At 37.3% G+C, this 20,492-nt stretch overlaps 1 pseudogene; it reads left to right on the top strand.

Moving 5' to 3' along the window:
• The window catches only part of LOC141325807 (kinesin light chain 1-like), a 26,819-nt pseudogene that overhangs the window by 1,980 nt on the left and 4,347 nt on the right, over positions 1-20,492 (top strand).

The raw sequence follows: 20,492 nt of genomic DNA, 5'->3' as shown, positions 1-20,492 counted from the left end.
CTCCAACTTCAAAATCGTCCTCCATCGCTGCAGAAGAACAGACCCAGTGTTTACAAAGTGAACGTGCAAAGAAGATCAAACACCCTTTACAAAAAAAGGTAAAACAGTGATGGAGGACGATTCGGAAGTTGGAGGAGAAAATGAGATGAGAGTTTTTAGACATACCCTAACTGTCTTGAACCGGAAAAAAAATTCAGGCAGAGTTAGACAAGAGGAGCATTTGAATTTAAAAAGTATATAAATTGTTAATTTGTTACGGAAATAACCAATCGTTTCGCTAGATAAGACTCTTCTTCCTCGGCTGGGATCGTTTAGAGTCCTTTGAAGCTGCATTTAAACTGCATTTTGGAAGTTCAAACTCAGGGCACCATAGAAGTCCACTATATGGAGAACACTCCTGAAATGTTTTCCTCAAAAAACAATTTCTGTATGACTGAAGAAAGAAAGACATGAACATCTTGGATGGCAAGGGGGTGAGTACATTATCTGTATATTTTTGTTTTGGACGTGAACTACTCCTTTAACTTAACAAAAAATAAATAAAAAAATAATTCAGATAAATCAGAAGTTCCTCATGCGCTGTAGTTTAATGATGAGATGAAGCTCCAGAATCAGAGCACATGTGGCGTGTCTCCGCCCGTCTGTTCAGCATTTGTTCATCAGTGTGTGTGTGTGTGTGTGTGTGTGTGTGTGTGTGTGTGTGTGTGTGTGTGTGTGTGTGTGTGTGTGTGTGTGTGATGAGTTATTCCTCTGGCTCTTCAGCTGTCTGTCTGACATCACCATCACCGTCACACCCTTTACACTCGAGTTCCTGCTGCATGTGTGTCATGGACAGGGATGCGGAGATGGAATAAAGAGTCAATCCATGTCTTAAAGTGACAGCGTCTAATAAACCTGCATCAGCCTCAGGATGTCTTACTGACAGGGAAACTGTGTGTGTGTGTGTGTGTGTGTGTGTGTGTGTGTGTGTGTGTGTGTGTGTGTGTGTGTGTGTGTGTGTGTGTGTGTGTGTGTGTGTGTGTGTGTGTGTGTGTGTGTGTGAGTGTGAGAGTGTGTGTGTGTGTGTGTGTGTGTGTGTGTGTGTGTGTGTGTGTGTGTGTGTGTGTGTGAGTGTGAGAGTGTGTGTGTGTGTGTGTGTGTGTGTGTGTGTGTGTGTGTGTGTGTGTGTGTGTGTGTGTGTACACACTTGTACAGCTATCTTTGTGAGGGCTGGTTTGAGTTTTAGACCATCGGAGTGAGGACAATTTAGTAAAGTGAGGACATTTTGGCCGGTCATCACTTTCTGAGACCTTTTTAAAGGCCTGTTTGAGGGTCAAGACTTGGTTTTAGGAATCAGGTTCTAATTGGGTAAAGGTTAGGTTTAGAGTAAAGAGATAGAGATTGCTTTGTGTCAGTGTGTGTCCAATGTGTGCTGCTGATGCAGCTGGAGGAGGAGAGTGACCTGAGGGGAAGGGTGGGGTCAGAGGTCACTGCAGTGATGCTGTGTGTGTGTGAATCTGTGTCTCTGATCCAGTCTGTGCTGTTTGTCCTCTGCACTCATGTGTGTCTGTGTTTAAATATAACATGTAATTATTGATCTGCTCTGAATCATGAGCAAACAAACGCCTGTCGTTCACATCTGAGGCTCTTCATGGTAGACGGCACTGCAAACAAAATTTAAAAAGAAAATTTTAATCAAAACTTGAATTTGGGATTATTTTCCAATAAAAACATCTCCGAATCTGTCAGACACTAGAAGCAGCTCTACGTGTGATTTCCAGTGTTTGTGTGTTTAATGTGTGTTTTGTCTCACTGCATTCTTTCATGTTTTAATTCAAAACAATGGGAAAGGATCTGTCAGAAAGACTTGTTCATGGAAAGCTACTGTGCAGTGATGCTTCTCAAACACATTTCTATGATTTATGTGTTTTTAGATAACTGTACTGTAAATAAGACTCATCAAAGGGTTAGTTCACCCAAAAATGAAAATTAGCTCATTATTTACTCATCCTAGGCGTATCCAGTTGGAATTATATTAATAATTATTCTGGCATTTCCAAGTTTTGGAGTGGCGTAACCGGGTGTTTCTCTTCATCAGTCCAAAACAAGTCTATCCATAATAAAAGAGTGCCTCACACAGCTCCGGGGGGTAAATAAAGGCCTTCTGTAGTGAATAGATGCGTTTTTGTGAGAAGAATATCCATATTTAAACAATAATAATCACTTTTCTCTACCTTGTGCTCACAGTTGTACACGGAAGCCATTCTGGGCAGATTAAAACTGAATAACAAATTAAAAAAAGGTTATTGTGACTTACCTCACAGTTCTGACTTTTTTTCTCAGAATTGCATGATATGAACTCGCAATTTTGTGAACATATCAATCTTTTTTTTTCCTCAAAACTGGACTTTAACTCGCAATTGTGAGAAAAAAAGTCAATTCTGACTTTATTTCTCGCAATTGTGAGTTTATATCTCACAGTTCTAAGAAAAAAGAATTGCAAGATGTAAACTATTAAGCAATTACGTTGTTAATTTTTAATTCAGTGACGGATACAGGCTTCCATACTTTCTAAAGCTTGTAAAAACCAGGATAATTTTTAATATGACTCAGATTGGATTCATCTGAAAGATTGAAGTCATATACGCCTAGGATGGCTCAAAGGTGAGTAAATAATTAGCAGATTTTTATTTTTGGGTGAATTAACCCTTTAAGCTCTAGTTTTCTGTAGTGTTTCTCAGTCAGTGATCTGTCACACACACATCCCCAGAATACAAGGACAAATCAAGGTTAAAAAACACACAGATCGAGTGCTAGTGTGGGTATGGGGTGTGTGTGTCTCACTCAGGTCCTGTATGAGTGAATGCAGTGACACACAGATTTCTCCAGGTGTGGTTGAGCGCAGTGTCCTGCAGGTCTTCATCAGGGTCGTTTGTGGTCATGTGACCACAGTTTTCACTGTGTGTGTGAGAGAGAGAGAGAGAGAGCATCTTCATCCTCCCCCACTCGCCCGTGAGGGTGGGGCTGATGATGCTGAGAGAGAGAGAGAGTGTTCAGTCGTGTGTTCTGTTGCCGGGTGACGGTTTCCTGTGTGTGTCGCTGATCTGGAGGAGTTTCATCATCATCACCAGTGTGTGTGTGTGTGTGTGTGTGTGTGTGTGTGTGTGTGTGTGTGCGTGTGTGTGTGTGTGTGTGTGAGAGCGGCGTGTGCTGACGGTGAGTCTCTCTGTAAATGTGTGTTTTATCATATTCCTCCTGCAGTCTGTTATCAGTCTCTCAGTGGTTTGTTGTGATGCTCGTGTGTTCAGTCAGTGTAGATGTCCGTATCAGATGGGTGTCTTTTGTTTTGCTCTATGTTGTCGTGTTTCCTCAGGGACGCGTGTTTGTCTGCGGGACAGGGGTCTGATATGGTTTCTGTGTGATGTGAATTCATCCAGATCTGACTGACGTCCAGAGAGACGTTGTTTCTTCTCTCAGTTTGAGTCCCGCAGTGATGCTGCTGATGCTTGATTTGATCTTAAAGGGATAGTTCACCCAAAATTGAAAATGTGATGTTTGTCTGCTTACCCCCAGGGCATCCAAGATGTAGATGACTTTGTTTCTTCAGTAGAACACAAATGAAGATTTTTAACTCAAACCGGTGCAGTCTGTCAGTCATATAATGGCAGTGGATGGGCACCAGACCTTTAAAAGTAAACAAAAACACGCACAGACAAATCCAAATTACACCCTGCGGCTCGTGACGATACATTGATGTCCTAAGACACGAAACCATCGGTTTTTGCGAGAAACTGAACGGTATTTATATCATTATTTACAGATAAACATCACATTTTCATTTTTGGGTGAACTATCCCTTTAAACAGCCGATTCTCTGCATATCTACTGCTGAGTTCCTGACTTCAGGTCTGTGTGTTTGATCTGGTTTGAGGAGGTCTGGTCAGCCGACAGAGTGAGTGTGAGTGTGTGTGTGTGTGTGTGTGTGTGTGTGTGTGTGTGAGAGAGAGAGAGAGAGAGAGTTTGGTTTCTGATGTTCATTTATAGCATTCTCTTTATCTGGAGGATTATTTGTCTGCAGTGATCTTTGTGGGGCTGCCATGGCCTAATGGTTAGAGAGTTAGACTTGTAACTCAAAGGTTGCGGGTTCGAGTCTCAGGTCCGACAGGGATTGTAGGTGGGGGGAGTGAATAACCAGCCCTCTCTCCACCCTCAATACCACGACTGAGGTGAGTCCCTTGAGCAAGGCACCGATCCCCCAACTGCTCCCCAATGGCTGCCCACTGCTCCGGGTGTGTGTTCACTACTGTGTGTGTGTGTGTGTGTGTGTGTGTGTGTGTGTGTGTTCACTACTGTGTGTGTGCACTTGGATGGGTTAAATGCAGAGCACAAATTCCTAGTATGTGTCACCTCCTTTCCTTTTCCTTTCCTCCTTTCCTAAATATTTCTGTGTGTGTGTTTATTTTTCTGTGCTGTTTTATCAGATTCTCCTACATTTGTGTCAATATTTCAAGAGTTCTGACATGTTTCTGTTTCTGTGATGTTGTTACTGTGCTACAGGAGCATTCTCAGCGTAATGTTCATTATTGCTGGTGTATAGTAGATCAGAATCATTCAGAATGAGCTTTATTGCCAGGTATGTTTACACAGACTAGGAATTTGTTGTAGTGACAGAAGCTCCACAGTGCTACAGAATGACAGTGACAACACAGATTATAAAAAGAACAATATACAAGTATACAAGACAGACAGTGTGCAAAAATAGCAAAGACACAGTGGGTGAATGTTGTACAGGTTTTGAAGTCACAGTTTGGTCTGTTTTTTAAGAAAGCCTGTTTCCGCCACTGAATAAAAAATAAAAAACAAAGGTTATTGCGACTTATCTGGTGTTGTAAGTCAGAATTTCCAAGATATAAACTTGCAATTCTGTGATTAGTCTTTTTTTTCTCCGCAATTGCAAGTTTATATCTCACAACAGCACAACATAAAATTGCATCTTTCTTTCTTTCTTTCTTTTTAATTAAACAGTGCTTTACTGAATAAACTATGCTGCTGTGTTGTAAATAAAGTGCTTTCACTTTTGGATGCTAAATATTAGTGCACAATGCATATTGAAGTTAGAAGGATTGCACATAGATTTATGGTTTGGTTTGGAGAGCTTAAAGGATTACTCGCTATACTTTCAGAATAAATATTTGCTGATATTTTGCTCACCCCCTTGTCATCCAAGATATTCATGTCTTTCTTTTTCATCAGTTTCAAAGAAGTTAAGTTTTTTGAGTTCTAGGATTTTTCTCGATGTAGGACGATTTTGAAGATGAAGGAGAAAATGAGATGGGAGTTTTTAGACATACCCTAACTGTCTTGAACTGGAATACACATGTGCATCACAGAGCTAGACAAGACCAGCATTTGAGGTTAAAAACTATACAAACATTTTTATTTTTTTTTAAATAACTGATCGTTTCATTAGATATGACCCTTCTTCCTCGGCTGGGATCATTTAGAGTCCTTTGAAACTTCATTTTTAACCTTTAATCCGTTGAGTACCATAGAAAACTTAATTTCTTTGCAACTAAAGAAAGAAAGACATGAATATCTTGGATGCACTTACTAAAACAACACTGGATGCATTCAGTACTCATGCAAACTGAACTAAATGACCCATGATTTACTGTTACATCCCTAGTTGTGTCTGAAATTAAGTGTGTTATGCTCATTTGTGACTGTTATTGTCTGACCGTACTGTAGACGACTGCTGCTGTGTGTTGTGTTGCTTTATGAGGAAACATCAGTGTGACGGCAGTTCTATCTGATAAGAGAACAAAGTCAACATCTCTTTCCATCTTCCTGTCATTCATCATGATAATGATAATTACACAATCATATCTGACACTCATTAGAGCTTGAGACAGAGCGAGTGTCTCTGAATGACCTTCTCAAACAGGACACACCATTTAAAGGAGAAGTTCACATTTAGAACTAAAATGTACAGATAATGTACTCACCCCCTCGTCATCCAAGATGTTCATGTCTTTCTTTCTTCAGTCGTAAAGAAATAGTTTTTTGAGGAAAACATTTCAGGAGTGTTCTCCATATAGTGGACTTCTATGGTGCCCTGAGTTTGAACTTCCAAAATGCAGTTTAAATGCAGCTTCAAAGAACTCTAAACGATCCCAGCCGACGAAGAAGAGTCTTATCTAGTGAAACGATCAGTTATTTTCTAAAAAAAAAAATGTTTTAAATACTTTTTGACCTCAAATGCTCATCTTGTCCAGCTCTACGTGTACTCCAGTTCAAGACAGTTAGGGTATGTCTCAAAACTCCCATCTCATTTTCTCCTCCAACTTTCAAATCGTTCTACACTGTGTTTTACCTTTTTTTGTAAAGGGTGTTTGATCTTCTTTGCACATTTATTTTGTAAACACTGGGTCTGTTCTTCTGCAGCGATGGAGGACGATTTTGAAGTTGGAGGAGAAAATGAGATGAGAGTTTTTAGACATACCCTAACTATCTTGAACCGGAGTATGAAGAGTGTGCATGCACATTTGGGATTAAAAAGTATATAAATATTCATTTTAAATAATAATATTAAGAAAATAACAGATGGTTTGGCTAGATAAGACCCTTCTTCCTCGGCTGGGATCGTTTAGAGCTCTTTGAAGCTGCATTTAAACTGCATTTTGGAAGTTCAAACTTGGCTCAAACCAACGCTCTCCATTGACTTTGTATTACGGGAAGCTGCCTCCTTGTCATTTCTGACTTATAACAAAAAACAGAACGATGTCTGAAAGCTGCCCTGTGACAAGATGTACAGTAAACAAACTAAAAAACTCCGAACTACACCTGCTGGAGGGAAATTTAATGGCGACAGTAAGCATTCATTATTTTTAACCATGACAAAGGATTATTTCACCACCTTGAAAGGAGGAGATACATTAAGATACTAAATTTTATTGGTCTATGTCAGTGCACCCTTTCCTTACCTTGCTTTTGTTGGAGAAATGATCCAACTGAATGACCCAGACATCTACAACTACTATTTGTGTCCTTAAACACTCGTTTTTTAGGTCGACAGCTTATGAAAACGCAGTTGTGTGTTGTTTAGCTTGTTTACTGTACACCTCGTCTCATAGCAGCTTTTAGACATTGTTCTGTTTTTGTTATAAGGAGGCAGCTTCCCACAATACAAAGTCAATAGAGAGCATTGGATTGTTTTCCCCTCTGGTGGGCGTGGCCTAAATGCTCTGTCTTTATTGCGTTATATGTTTGGATCATTTTAATCTCATCTTACTAAGACATATTATCGGAGATGGAGAGTGAACACTGATCATAAAATAAATAAATACAATTTGCTGTCTCTCTGTCAGTCAGTAATGGTGAGTGAAGTGTGTGTCTGAAGCGGTTCGTGTCAGTCAGTCGTTATGAATTGGTCACAGCTCTTATGAAGGGATGTGTGTCATATGCTAGTTATTATGATTATGCATCTGAACCCATCAGCTTTCATGCATTTGATAGGCAAAATAAAGGCTGATCTAGCCAAACTAAAGCTGCCGCTGTGCTGCAGGACTGCTGACGTGTTCAAACTCATCTGATCTCCACTAACCTCCGTGTCTGTTCTCAGGCCGCTCCTCTGCTAGATCATGTCCACGATGGTGTATCCTCGTGATGAGAAGCTGGAGAAGCTGTCGCAGGAGGAGATCATCTCCAACACGAAGCTGGTGATCCAGGGTCTGGAGGCGCTGAAGAACGAGCACAACTCCATCCTCCACAGCCTTCTGGAGACCATCAAGTGCCTGAAGAAGGATGAGGAGGCCAACGTGGTGCACGAGAAGTCCAACCTGCTCAGGAAGTCGGTGGAGATGATCGAGCTGGGGCTGGGCGAGGCTCAGGTGAGACGCCGGGGTCAGGGGTCACCGTCTACATTGCCACTCAAAAGTTTGGGATCTTTAATGCTTTATAAAAGAGACTTTTCTGCTCATCAAGGCTGTGTTTGTTTGATTAAAAATACTGAAAAAACTGTAATATTGTAAAATGTTAATGCAATTTAAAATAGTGGTTTTCTATTTGACTATACTTTAAAATATAATTTATTCCTTTGATGCAAAGCTGAATTTTCAGCCAGTCTTCAGTGTCACGTGATCCTTCAGAAATCATTCTAATGTACTGATTTATTTTCAATGTTGCTTAATTGTTTTTGCAACCTGTGATACTTTTTTCAGGATTCTTTGATGAGTAAAATGTTAAAAAGCATTTATTTAAAATAGAAACGTTTGTAACAATAACTTTTGTAACAGTAAACACCAAGTTTGAATTTTTTCTTTCTTTCTCTCTTTGAAAGAAATGAACACTTTTTTTTCAGCAAGGATGAGTTAAATTGGTAAAAGTGATAGTAAAGACTTATATTGTTAGAATTTGAATAAATGCTGTTCTTTTAAACTTGAAATTCTGAAAAAAGTATCACAGATTCCAAAAAAATATTAAAAAGCACAACTGTTTCCAACACTGGTAATAAAAGTAATAAATCAGTATATTATTAGAATGATTTCTGAAGGATCATGTGACACTGAAGACTGGAGGAACAGCTGATGAAAATTCAGCTTTTCATCACAGAAATAAATTATGTTTGAAAGTATATTCAAATAAAAAACTGTTATTTTGAATTGCAATAATATTTCAGAATATTACTTTTTTTCTGTATTTTTGATCAAATAAACAGAACTTTGACGAGCATAAGAGACTTTTTTAAAAAACATTAAAAATTGTACTAATCCAAAACTTTTGAGCAGCAGTGAATGTCCTGTCTCCTACTTTCTTTGCTTTAAATCAAAGCTTATAATGTTGTAATTCTTCTCATAGAATATTTAGGTAAATTGTTTTTTTTATTCGGCATCATGGATGCGAAAACACAGTGTAAACATGATTGACACAACGTGAGGTTGTATTTATTTTTTAATGTGCAAAAATTTTGGACGAGAATTTTAGACTCAAGGTCATTGCACACTGAGTCCAAAATTTTTGCATGTGGTTTTTTTCGTATTCGTCAGCCTTTCCTATCAGAATGCTTGCTACAGATGCGAACATTTATTACATTTTAACATGCAAAAATTTCGGACTCGATGTCTTTGCACACTAAGTCTGAAATTTTCGCATGTTAAAAAATAAATACGACCTCACGTTGTTTCAATCACGTTCACACACTGCCTCTAAAACTTTTGTCCGTCATGATAAAAAAATGGTTCAGGTTCTGTGTTTTTGCATCTGTAGCAAGCATTTTAATATGAAAAGGTTGATGAATATTAAAAAACGCAAACAAAAATTTCGGAGTCAGTGTGCATGACCTTAAACAATGACAATAAACTCCGGAGCACAGAGCATGAATTATTTGATTCAAATTAATATTTGTGATTATATTGTGATGTTTTTTTTTTCTTAAACAGTAGAAATCTTCAAGCCATTAATACAGTACAGTTATAAAAACAAAAAAGGAAAGTATACACAAACACAAATCTCTTAAGAAAAATATAATTGGATTTACAGTATAGTTAAAGTTTAGCATTCTTTGTAATACTTTAATACTTTGCATGTATCTATTATTTTTTTATATCAGTATATTTTTATTAATTTCTCTTTTTTAGAATTTGAAATGAAAGACATTGTTTGATAAGTGAAATCCTTGAAAGTCAAAAAAGTACACTGCAAAAAATGCTTTTCTTACTTAGATTATTTTGTATTGTTTCCAGCAAAAAAAAAAACCTAAACATTCTTAAATCAAGAAGGATTTTCTAGATGATTTTCTTGTTTTCAGAAAAATTGAGTGTGTTTTTGCTTGAAACAAGCAAAATAATCTGCCAATGGGGTAAGAAAAATAATCTATTTTTCTGTTTGAAATAAGATTTTTTTTTCTTACCCCATTGGCAGATTATTTTGCTTGTTTTAAGCAAAACTCAAATTTAACTTGTTTTTTTCTGAAAACAAGAAAATAGTTTTTACTCGTGAAGAAAATTAAATATTTTGGCTCGAAACAAGACAAAAAATCTAAGTAAGAAAAGCGTTTTTTTGCAGTGTAGTGCTTAAATTACTTTTCACTGCAAAAAAATGCTTTTCTTAGATTTTTTTTTGTCTTGTTTTGAGCCGAAATTTCAAAAATTTCTTAAATCAAAAAGGATTTTCTAGATGTGTAGAAATTATTTTCTTATTTTCAGAAAAAACAAGTCAAAATTAAGTGAGTTTTTGCTTAAAACAATCAAAATAATCTGCCAGTGAGGTAAGAAAAATAGCCTTGTTTTCAGTTTGAAATAAGTTTCTAAGCAAAAACTCAGTTAATTTTGACTTGTTTTTTCTGAAAACAAGATATTCTTTACTTGTCTAGAAAATGAAGATTTTTTTAGACATTTTGGCTTGAAACGTGTATAAATGTATTATAGTCCTGGAATTAGATTTTACAGTATCTGTACGAACCCTGCTCATGTCAGATGGGCTGCAAACGCTGATTGACGTTGACTTGAGAAAGCAAACGAACGTGTGTCAGAGTGTTAAGACAGAGGGAGGAAGTTCGTCCCAGACGGGTGACATGTGAGCCGCAGTCATGTGACGTGTGTCTGTGGTGCAGGTGATGATGGCTCTGTCCAACCATCTGAACGCGGTGGAGTCGGAGAAGCAGAAGCTGCGAGCTCAGGTGCGGCGTCTCTGTCAGGAGAACCAGTGGCTGCGGGACGAACTGGCCAACACTCAGCAGAAACTGCAGAAGAGCGAGCAGAGCGTGGCACAGCTGGAGGAGGAGAAGAAACACCTGGAGTTCATGAACCAGCTCAAGAAATACGACGAGGACGTGTCGCCTTCGGTGAGATCTCTTCTGCAGATTACTGACACTCACTAGTGTTCATAGTCATCAACATAAACTGAAAGTCAAGTGTTTGAGCTCCAGACGGTCTGACCTCAGCATTCTGCTCTGTTTGTACAAGTTGGAAGCTCATCATTACAGTCATTCCTGGATGATGTGAACTGAACATGTGTGTGTGTGTGTGTGTGTGTGTGTGTGTGTGTGTGTGTGTGTGTGTGTGTGTGTCTGTGTGTGTTCAGGAGGAGAAGGACGGTGAGCCGCTCAAAGACTCTCTAGATGATCTCTTTCCTAACGATGAGGAGGAACACACTCAAGGAAGTAAGTGAACTGTGCCACTGCTAGGGCTCTGCAATTAATCTAATTTCTGCTTCCAACATTCATGAAAATACAGTAATCGAGATAAAATGATTATCGCGCCCCATTCCGCCCCCTTACCACTGGTGCGCTTTCGTTCCTCCACAAAAGCCTAATTTCACATCCAAATCAGCAAAAATCACGTAACATGACCCACATAAAACGGGACGTGCTAGATTTATTAATGTTTCTTTGATGTTGTGTTTTGGTGATTATTGATGTAAACCCTTGTCAGTTGTGTCTTAAATGATCAGAAACAGTTGAGAATGAAATCCGTGTGTAACAGTAGATTGGATCCGTGTGGCTCTTAAAGCGGCAACACATAATATTCCTTCTGCCGTCTCTGTGCTTAATATTGATAAAACATACAAATACAGAGAAAAATCACTCACTGCTCTCCAATGAAGGGATTTTGTAGTTTAATGTGACCCCACTGCAAAAAAGGCTTTTCTTACTTAGATTTTTTGTCTTGTTTCCAGCCAAAATATCTAAAAATTCTTGAATCAGGAAGGATTTTCTAGACAAGTAAAAATTTGTGTCTTGTTTTTAGTAAAAACAAGTCAAAATGAGGTGAGGTTTTGCTTAAAACAAGCAAAATAATCTGCCAATGGGGTAAGAAAAATAATCTAGTTGTCTGCTTGAAATAAGATTTTTTTTCTTACCCCATTGGCAGATTATTTTGCTTGCTCTAAACTTAATTTGGACTTAGAAAATAATTCTTACTTGTCAAGAAAATCCTTCTTGATTGAAGAATGTGTAGATATTTTGGCTGGAAACAAGACAACAAAAATCTAAGTAAGAGAAGGATTTTTTGCAGTGTTCTCTGACCTTTGACCTCTGCCCCCTGCAGTGCAGCACCAGCACAACAGTGCGGCGGCGGTGGCGGCGGCTCAGGGCGGGTACGAGATCCCGGCTCGTCTGCGGACGCTCCATAACCTGGTGATCCAGTACGCGTCTCAGGGCCGATACGAGGTGGCCGTGCCGCTCTGCAAACAGGCTCTGGAGGACCTGGAGAAAACCTCCGGACACGACCATCCTGATGTGGCCACCATGCTCAACATCCTGGCGCTCGTGTACAGGTGAGACCATGAGCCGTTTCACCTCGCTGTCTGATCAACATTAGCATCGTGTGCTGACGTCTCTGTCTGTGTGTGTCTCAGGGATCAGAACAAATATAAAGAGGCCGCTCACCTGCTGAACGACGCTCTCTCCATCAGAGAGAAAACACTGGGGAAAGACCATCCCGCTGTAAGTTTTAATATTTAAATATTTTTATTCAGCCTTAAATATTTTTGGGTCAAATACGTTCAAAGAAATTTCCAAAAGTGATTTTATGTCCATAGAAAGCACAATAAATGTAAGTAAAGTGCCTACTTGTAAGGTTTCAAATAAGTTTTTGAAGATTAAAATGTCAAAACTTGATTGAAACGATGTTAGATTGTCATTCAGTGGAACACTATATTTATGCAAAAATTCAAACATGCTTATTCTGACTTGTACATATTAAAATATAGAAAAGAATAAGAGAGCATATTACATTTTGTGTTTCAAATGAGAAAAACTCTTTTTACTGGGCAAAATGTAGAATTAGAACTAATTAGTATTTGGGGTGAAAGTAATTTATCTTTTAATATGTCATAAATTGATTTTTGTTGTAAATATGCCTGGCAAGATTGACACTGAATGACATTTTAGTGGTGTCTTCTGTAAATTAGGGAAAAATGTATATTTATTTTTTGCTCAGAAAAACAAATACACAAATGCAATTAAATTTGGGGAAAAAACAACCATTTAAAGCAATATTACACTTATGCTTTTTGTGCTTAAACCCTTTTTTGTCTTTGACCCTTTTACTAATTTATACATTTTATTTAATATGTTCTATTATCATATCACACTATTTTAAATGCTAATTTGTTTTGACTTTTTACTTGTATTGTACTTTTTGAAATTCTGTATTTATTTATTATAATATACATCCACAGCTAATATTATTCTTGCTAATTTCTAATTTTTACTAGTGATGTTATTGCATTATTATGTTATGTTATATATACAGTGTCTAAAACTGATTAAAATACTTAATTTAAAATTTTTACCAATTATATTATTGAATACACAAACATACTCTGCCGGTCAAAAGTTTGGGATCAGTAAGATTTTTAATGCTTTTTAAAGGAGACATTTCTGCTCATCGAGGCTGTGTTTATTTGATTAAAAATACAGAAAAACCTGTAATATTGTGAAATGTTAATGCAATTTAAAATAGTGGTTTTCTATTATAGTATACTTTAAAATGTAATTTATTCCTGTGATGCCAAGCTGAATTTTCAGCATCATTACTCGCCTTCAGTGTCACGATCCTTCAGAAATCATTCTAATATACTGATTTATTATCAGTGTTGGAAACATTTTTTTTGGAACCTGTGATACTGTTTTTCAGGATCCTTTAATAAATAAAATGTTAAAAAGAACAGCATTTATTTAAAATAGAAAACTTTTGTAACAATTAACACCTCAAAGTTCAAAGTTTGGTGTCAGTCATTTTTTTCTTATTTTCTCTCTTTGAAAGAAATTGATACTTTTATTCAGCAAAGATGTGTTAAATTGATAAAAAGTGATATTAAAGACTTCTATTAAAATAAATGCTGTTAATTTTAATGTTTTATTCATCAAAGAATCCTGAAAAAGTATCTCAGGTTCCAAAATTGATAATAAAAGTAATGAATCAGTATATTTGATGATTTCTGAAGTATCACGATGTGCCACTGAAGACTAGAGTAACAGCTGATGACAAATCAGCTTTGCACCACAAAAATAAATTATTATTTAAAGTATATTAAAATAAAAAACTGTTTTTTGGAATTGAAATAATATTTCATAATATTAGTTTTTTTTTCTGTGTTTTTGATCAAATAAATGGAACTTAGATGAGCATAAGAGACTTTGTTAAAAAACATTAAAAATCTTACTGATCCCAAACTTTTGAGCAGCGGTGTGTATATGACCCTGGACCACAAAACCAGTCATAAGTGTTTTTTTATTTATTTGAAATCTGAATTAACAAGCTTTCAATTGATGTACGGTTTGTTAGGACAATATTTGGCTGAGATACAACTATTTGAAAATCTAGAATCTGAGGGTGCAAAAAAATACCGCCAAATTAAAATCTTAGCAATATTACAAATCAAAAAATTAAGTTTTGATATGTTTACAGTAGGAAATTTACAAAACATCTTTACAGAGCTAATGATTTTTGGCAAATCGATAATTTTGAGCTATGCAATGTATTTTTTTGCTATTGCTATAATTATACCTGTGCTCCTTCAGGTTTGTGCTCCAGGGTCACAAATGTCTTTATAATATGAAGTATGTTTTAGGATTAGGCTGTACAGGATCTGATTGACACTGTTGTAGTTTGTTAGTGCTCTGGTGTATCTGAAGCTCATGGTGTTTCCTCAGTGTTGACGTTTGCTCTTGTGTTTCAGGTGGCAGCGACTCTCAATAATCTGGCAGTGCTGTACGGGAAGAGAGGCAAGTATAAGGAGGCCGAGCCGCTGTGCAAACGAGCTCTGGAGATCCGAGAGAAGGTCAGTGAACATCACGTCAGCGCTCGGAAACTGCCGTGTGAAATGAGCAATTACTCGCTTATCGGCTCCTGATGAGTTTTGACAGAATGTGATTAAACACCGTAATGAACACCGACAGCTGTTTCCTCTGATCACACCACACTGACACTCTCTATTTGTTTATGTAAATCCATACATTTACATTTATGTCCATTTAGCATCCAGTAATTCTCACACAATTCAACATGAAGCAGAAAGGGAATGTTTTGAGTGAATGTTTTCATTCTGTGACATGATAGACACACTCCAGCAATTCCTGTATGAAACACTAGATTTTTTATATTGTTTTCAGCCAAAATGTCTAAAAATTCTTAAATCAAGGATTTTCTAAACGAGTAAAAATTGAGTTGTTTTCAGAAAAAATAGTCAAATTTAAGTGTTTTTGTTTGAAAAAAAAAAAAAAAAGATTTTCTTACCCCATTGGCAGATTATTTTGCTTGTTCTAAGCAAAAACTCACTTCATTTTGACTTGTTTTTTCTGAAAACAAGACCATTTTTACTTGTCTAGGAAATCTTTCTTGATTTAAGAATCTGTAGATATTTTGGCTGGAAACAAGACAAATAAATCAAAGTAAGAAAGTACACTTTAGCAGTGTAAAATATTTTTGAGCTTGGCTTAACTAGTAAAATGTATATTCAGTTTAAAAATGATTTTATTAATTTAGAAATCATTTTTAAAACAAGGCTTCCTCATACATACAGGTTTTCCAGAACTGCATGAATTTTGTTGTTAAATACCTTGATTTCACTGCAAAAAATGCTTTTCTTACTTAGATTTTTTTTGTCTTGTTTCCAGCCAAAATAGCAAAAAAAAAAAAAAAAAATCTTAAATCAAGAAGGATTTTCTAGATGTGTAAAAATTATGGTCTTGTTTTCACCCAAAATATCTAAACATTTTTAAATCAAGAAAGATTTTTTTTTTTTAGACAAGTAAAAATTATTCTCTTCTTTTCAGAAAAAACAAGTAAAAATTAAGTGAGTTTTTGCTTAGAGTAAGCTAAATAATCTGCCAATGGAGTAAGAAAAATAATCTTATTTGAAACAGAAAACAAGATTGTTTTTCTTACCACATTGGCGGATTATTTGGCTAGATTTAAGAATTTTTTTAAAGTATTTTGGCTGGAAACAAGACAAAAAGTCTAAGTAAGAAAAGCATTTTTTGCAGTGAATCAGTCTTGTGTGTGTGTGTGTGTGTGTGTCTGTGTGTGTGTGTGTGTGTGTGTGTCTGTGTGTGTGTGTGTGTGTGTGTGTGTGTGTGTGTGTGTGTGTATGTGTGTGTGTGTGTGTGTGTGTGTGTGTGTGTGTGTGTGTGTGTGTGTGTGTGTGTGTGTGTCTGTGTGTGTGTGTGTGTGTGTGTGTGTGTGTGTGTGTGTGTGTGTGTGTGTGTGTGTGTGTGTGTGTGTGTGTCTGTGTGTGTGTGTGTGTGTGTGTGTGTGTGTGTGTGTGTGTGTGTGTGTTTCAGGTGCTGGGTAAGGATCATCCTGACGTGGCGAAGCAGCTGAATAATCTGGCGCTGCTGTGTCAGAATCAGGGCAAGTATGAGGAGGTGGAGTATTATTACTGCAGAGCGCTGGAGATCTACGAGTGTCGGCTCGGACCCGACGACCCCAACGTGGCCAAAACCAAGAACAACCTGGTGAGTCTGAGACCGCCGCTTCTGCTGGGAAGATAACTGCGGTCGGTTCCCACACACGCTTGATCAACGGCTGCTTTGCATTTCACCCTCTTCATGCAAATATGAGCAGAGCAGCAGCAGAATTCAGCAGACTGAACTCACGCTCATCTCTTACAGTTCCTGCGTGCTTTATGTACAGTGCCTTGCAAAAGTATTCATACCCCTTCCTTTTTTCACGTTTTGTTGCAGCATTATGTTAAACTGCTTTAAATTAGTTTTTTTTCCCCCCACATCAATCTACATCTCATACTCCACAATGACAGCACAAAACAGGTTTGTAACAACTTTGCAAATTTATTAAAAATAAAAACTGAAAAGATCCCGTTGCATAAGTATTCATACTCTTTTCTGGGACACTGTAAATGTATCTGAGGAGCATTCATATTGCTTCTAGATGTTCCTACACTTGGAGTGGAGTTAAACTGTGGCAAATTCATTTGAATGAGTCTGATTTAGAAAGACACACACCTCTCAGAAAAGGTCTAACAGCTGAAAATGCAGATCAGAGCAAAAACCAAGATAACTGCCTGTAGAGCTCAGTGACAGACTTGCGTTAAGGCGATGATCTAGAGAAGAGTTCAGAAACAAATCTGCTGCATTGAAGGTTGACAGAAGCATTCTCCATAATGGAAGACGATTGGAACAACTAGGACTCTAGAAAATGTCCAAGCTGACAGAGATGGAGAGGTGAAAAGGTGAGGCAAAGAATGGCAGATAATTGCCAAATGCAGATGTGCAAAGATGCTCACATCAGACCCAAAAACACTTGAGGCTGTAAAGCTGCTTCAACTATGGACTGAGTTAAGGGTGTGAATACTTATGCAATCTACTTATTTCAGTGTTTTATTTTTAATAAATTTGTCAAATTTGCAAATCTGGTTTGTGCTTTGTCATTATTATGGTGTGTGGAGTGTAGATTGATGTGGGGAAAAACTCATTTAAAGCAGTTTAACATCATGCTGCAACAAAACAAAATGAAGGGTATGAATATTTTTGCAAGGCACTGTAGGTCTGAAGTTATTTATGGAAAAATAACACATTAAAAGGATTAATGCATTTAACACTTGCTCCATCCAGACCACTTGGTCATCTTCCATTGATGCAGTGTCTGATGAACATGATGCAGGACGACTGACTGCAATGAAGACTATTAGAATGCAGTTTTACAAGCCTGTAATTATTTAAATATTTACAGATAATGTACTCAACCCCTCGTCATCCAAGATGTTCATGTCTTTTTTTTCAGTTGTTAAGAAATATTTTTTAAGGAAAACATTTCAGGAGTGTTCTCCATATAGTGGACTTCTATGGTGCCCTGAGTTTGAACTTCCAAAATGCAGTTTAAATGCAGCTTCAAAGGACTCTAAACGACCCCAGCCGAGGAAGAAGAGTCTTATCTAGTGAAACGATTGGTTATTTTCTAAAAAAAATCGACAATTTATATACTTTTTAACCACAAATGCTCTACTTGTCTAGCTCTGCCTGAACTCTGTTCACTCTGGTTCAAGACAGTTAGGGTATGTCTAAAAACTCCCATCTCATTTTCTCCTCCATCTTCAAAATCTTCCTCCATCGCTGTTGTACCTTTTTTTTTTTTGTAAAGGGTGTTTGATCTTCTTTGCACGTTCACTTTGTAAACACTGGGTCTGTTCTTCTGCAGCGATGGAGGACGATTTTGAAGTTGGAGGAGAAAATGAGATGAGAGTTTTTAGACATACCCTAACTGTCTTGAACTGGAATACACAGAGTTCAGGCAGAGCTAGACAAGTAGAGCATTTGAGGTTAAAAAGCATATAAATATTAATTTATTTAAGAAAATAATCAATCGTTTCGCTAGATAAGACTCTTCTTCCTCGGCTGGGATCGTTTAGAGTTCTTTGAAGCTGCATTTAAACTGTATTTTGGAAGTTCAAACTCAGGGCACCATAGAAGTCCACTATATGGAGAACACTCCTGAAATGTTTTCCTTAAAAAACATAATTTCTGTACGACTGAAGAAAGAAAGACATGAACATCTTGGATGACAAGGGGGTGAGTACATTATCTGTAAATATTTGTTCTGGAAGTGAACCTTTAAGTCATCTACTGGCACTTTCAGTTTCATTTTTGGAGTATCAGTAAAATGAAAAAATAATTTCATAGTTCAATATTCACTAAAAACATTAGTAAACAGTAAGCACTCTCATCTCTCCGCAGGCGTCCTGGTTTCCTCAAACAAGGCAAATACAAAGAAGCCGAGGTTCTGTACAAAGAGATTCTGACCCGCGCTCACGAGAAGGAGTTTGGATCGGTGGACGGTGAGTGTCCTTCAGAAACATGCAGGTTTGACGAAGAGAACAGCAGAATAATAAAAATGACTAGATGCATCCAGTATGATGCAACATTCAGTGGCTTTCATCAGAGAGCATCATGGGTAATGATATCACCTGTGTGTCTGTTTGCAGCTGAGAACAAGCCCATCTGGATGCACGCCGAGGAGGAGAGAAAGAGATGAGCAAGGTGTGTGTGACGGCGTGATGATATATGACCCTGGACCACAAAACCAGTCATTAGATTCTATTTTTTTAAACTTGAGATTTATACATTGTCTGAAAGCTGTATGAAATTAGTTTTCCATTGATGTATGGTTTGTTAGGAGAGGACAATATTTGGTTGAGATACAACTATTTGAAAATCTAGAAGCTGAGGGTGCAAAAAAATCTAAATATTGAGAAAATCTCCTTTAAAGTTGTCCAAATGAAGTTCTTAGAAATGCATATTACTAATCACAAATTAAGTTGCGATATATTTACAGTTGGAAATTTACAAAATATCTTCATGAAACATGATCTTAATATCCTAATGATTTTTGGCATAATTTTGACCCAAACAGTGTATTGTTGGCTATTGCTACAAATATACCTGCGCTACTGAAGACTGGTTGTGTGCTCGAGGGTCACAGATTGAGTGTGAACATGACATGAGTGTGTGTTGATCTGCTGTGTCTCATTGTGTATCTGCTGTTGTTCAGGGGAAGCACAGAGACAACACGCCGTACGGAGAATATGGAGGATGGTACAAAGCCTGTAAAGTCAACAGGTAACACACACATCATGAGCTCAGTATGCTTGATTATAGTGCGTTTCTTGCTTCTGTTGAGAGAAATCAGGCAGAAAACAGCAGACAGACACACACACGTCTGTGTTTCTAAGCTTCCATCAAGGGTTTTCCTGTATTTTGTTGCTTTGAGTGATAAAAAAAATCTGAATCATGTTCACCCTCAGTACAGAGTCTCTCATGAGCTGCAACAAACAGCTGCTTCATCACTGACAAACCATCCAAAGCATTTTTTTTTTTACAGTTGATTCACTGTTTTCTTATTTAGATTTTTTGTCTTGTTTCCAGCCAAAATATCTAAAAATTCTTAAACCGATAAGGATTTTCTAGACAAGAAAAAAAATGTCTTGTTTTTAGAAAAAAAGGAGTTAAAATGAATTAGTTTTTGCTTAGAAAAACTAAAATAATCTGCCAATGGAGTAAGCAAAAAAGTCTTATTTCAAGCAGAAAACAAGATTATTTAAAAAAAAAAAAAATTATTATTATTTTTACCCCATTTGCAGATAATTTTGTTTATTTGCGCTTAATTCTGAAAGCAAGACAATAATTAGGGATGCACCGAATATTCGGCCACCGAAAGATTTTTATCACCGAAACAACACGCCCGAGACAGAGACAGTATGTTGAGGCAAACAGAAACTGCGGCCTGCACATGTTTGTCTGAAGCAGCACGTCTGCGGTGTGGACGTATTTCAGTATATCTGAGAAAGACTCACGGATAGCGATTTGCAAAACTTGTAAAGCCGAAAGTTCAAGAGGGGTGTGTCTGCAGTGATGAGAGCAGAGATCGACACAGATGTAGCTTTCAGTGAAAAACAATGGCTTTACGTTGGTGTTACGTCGCAATATTTTAAAGATATGTCTTTTCTAGAGATCGACCGATATGTGGTTTTCTATAACCGATGCCGATGTTTAGAGG

The sequence above is a fragment of the Garra rufa genome, chromosome 2, assembly GCF_049309525.1.
Source record: "Garra rufa chromosome 2, GarRuf1.0, whole genome shotgun sequence".
Taxonomy (NCBI): domain Eukaryota; kingdom Metazoa; phylum Chordata; class Actinopteri; order Cypriniformes; family Cyprinidae; genus Garra; species Garra rufa.
The sequence above is the reverse complement of the archived record's forward strand: the minus strand, read 5'-3'. Positions and strand labels throughout refer to the sequence as shown.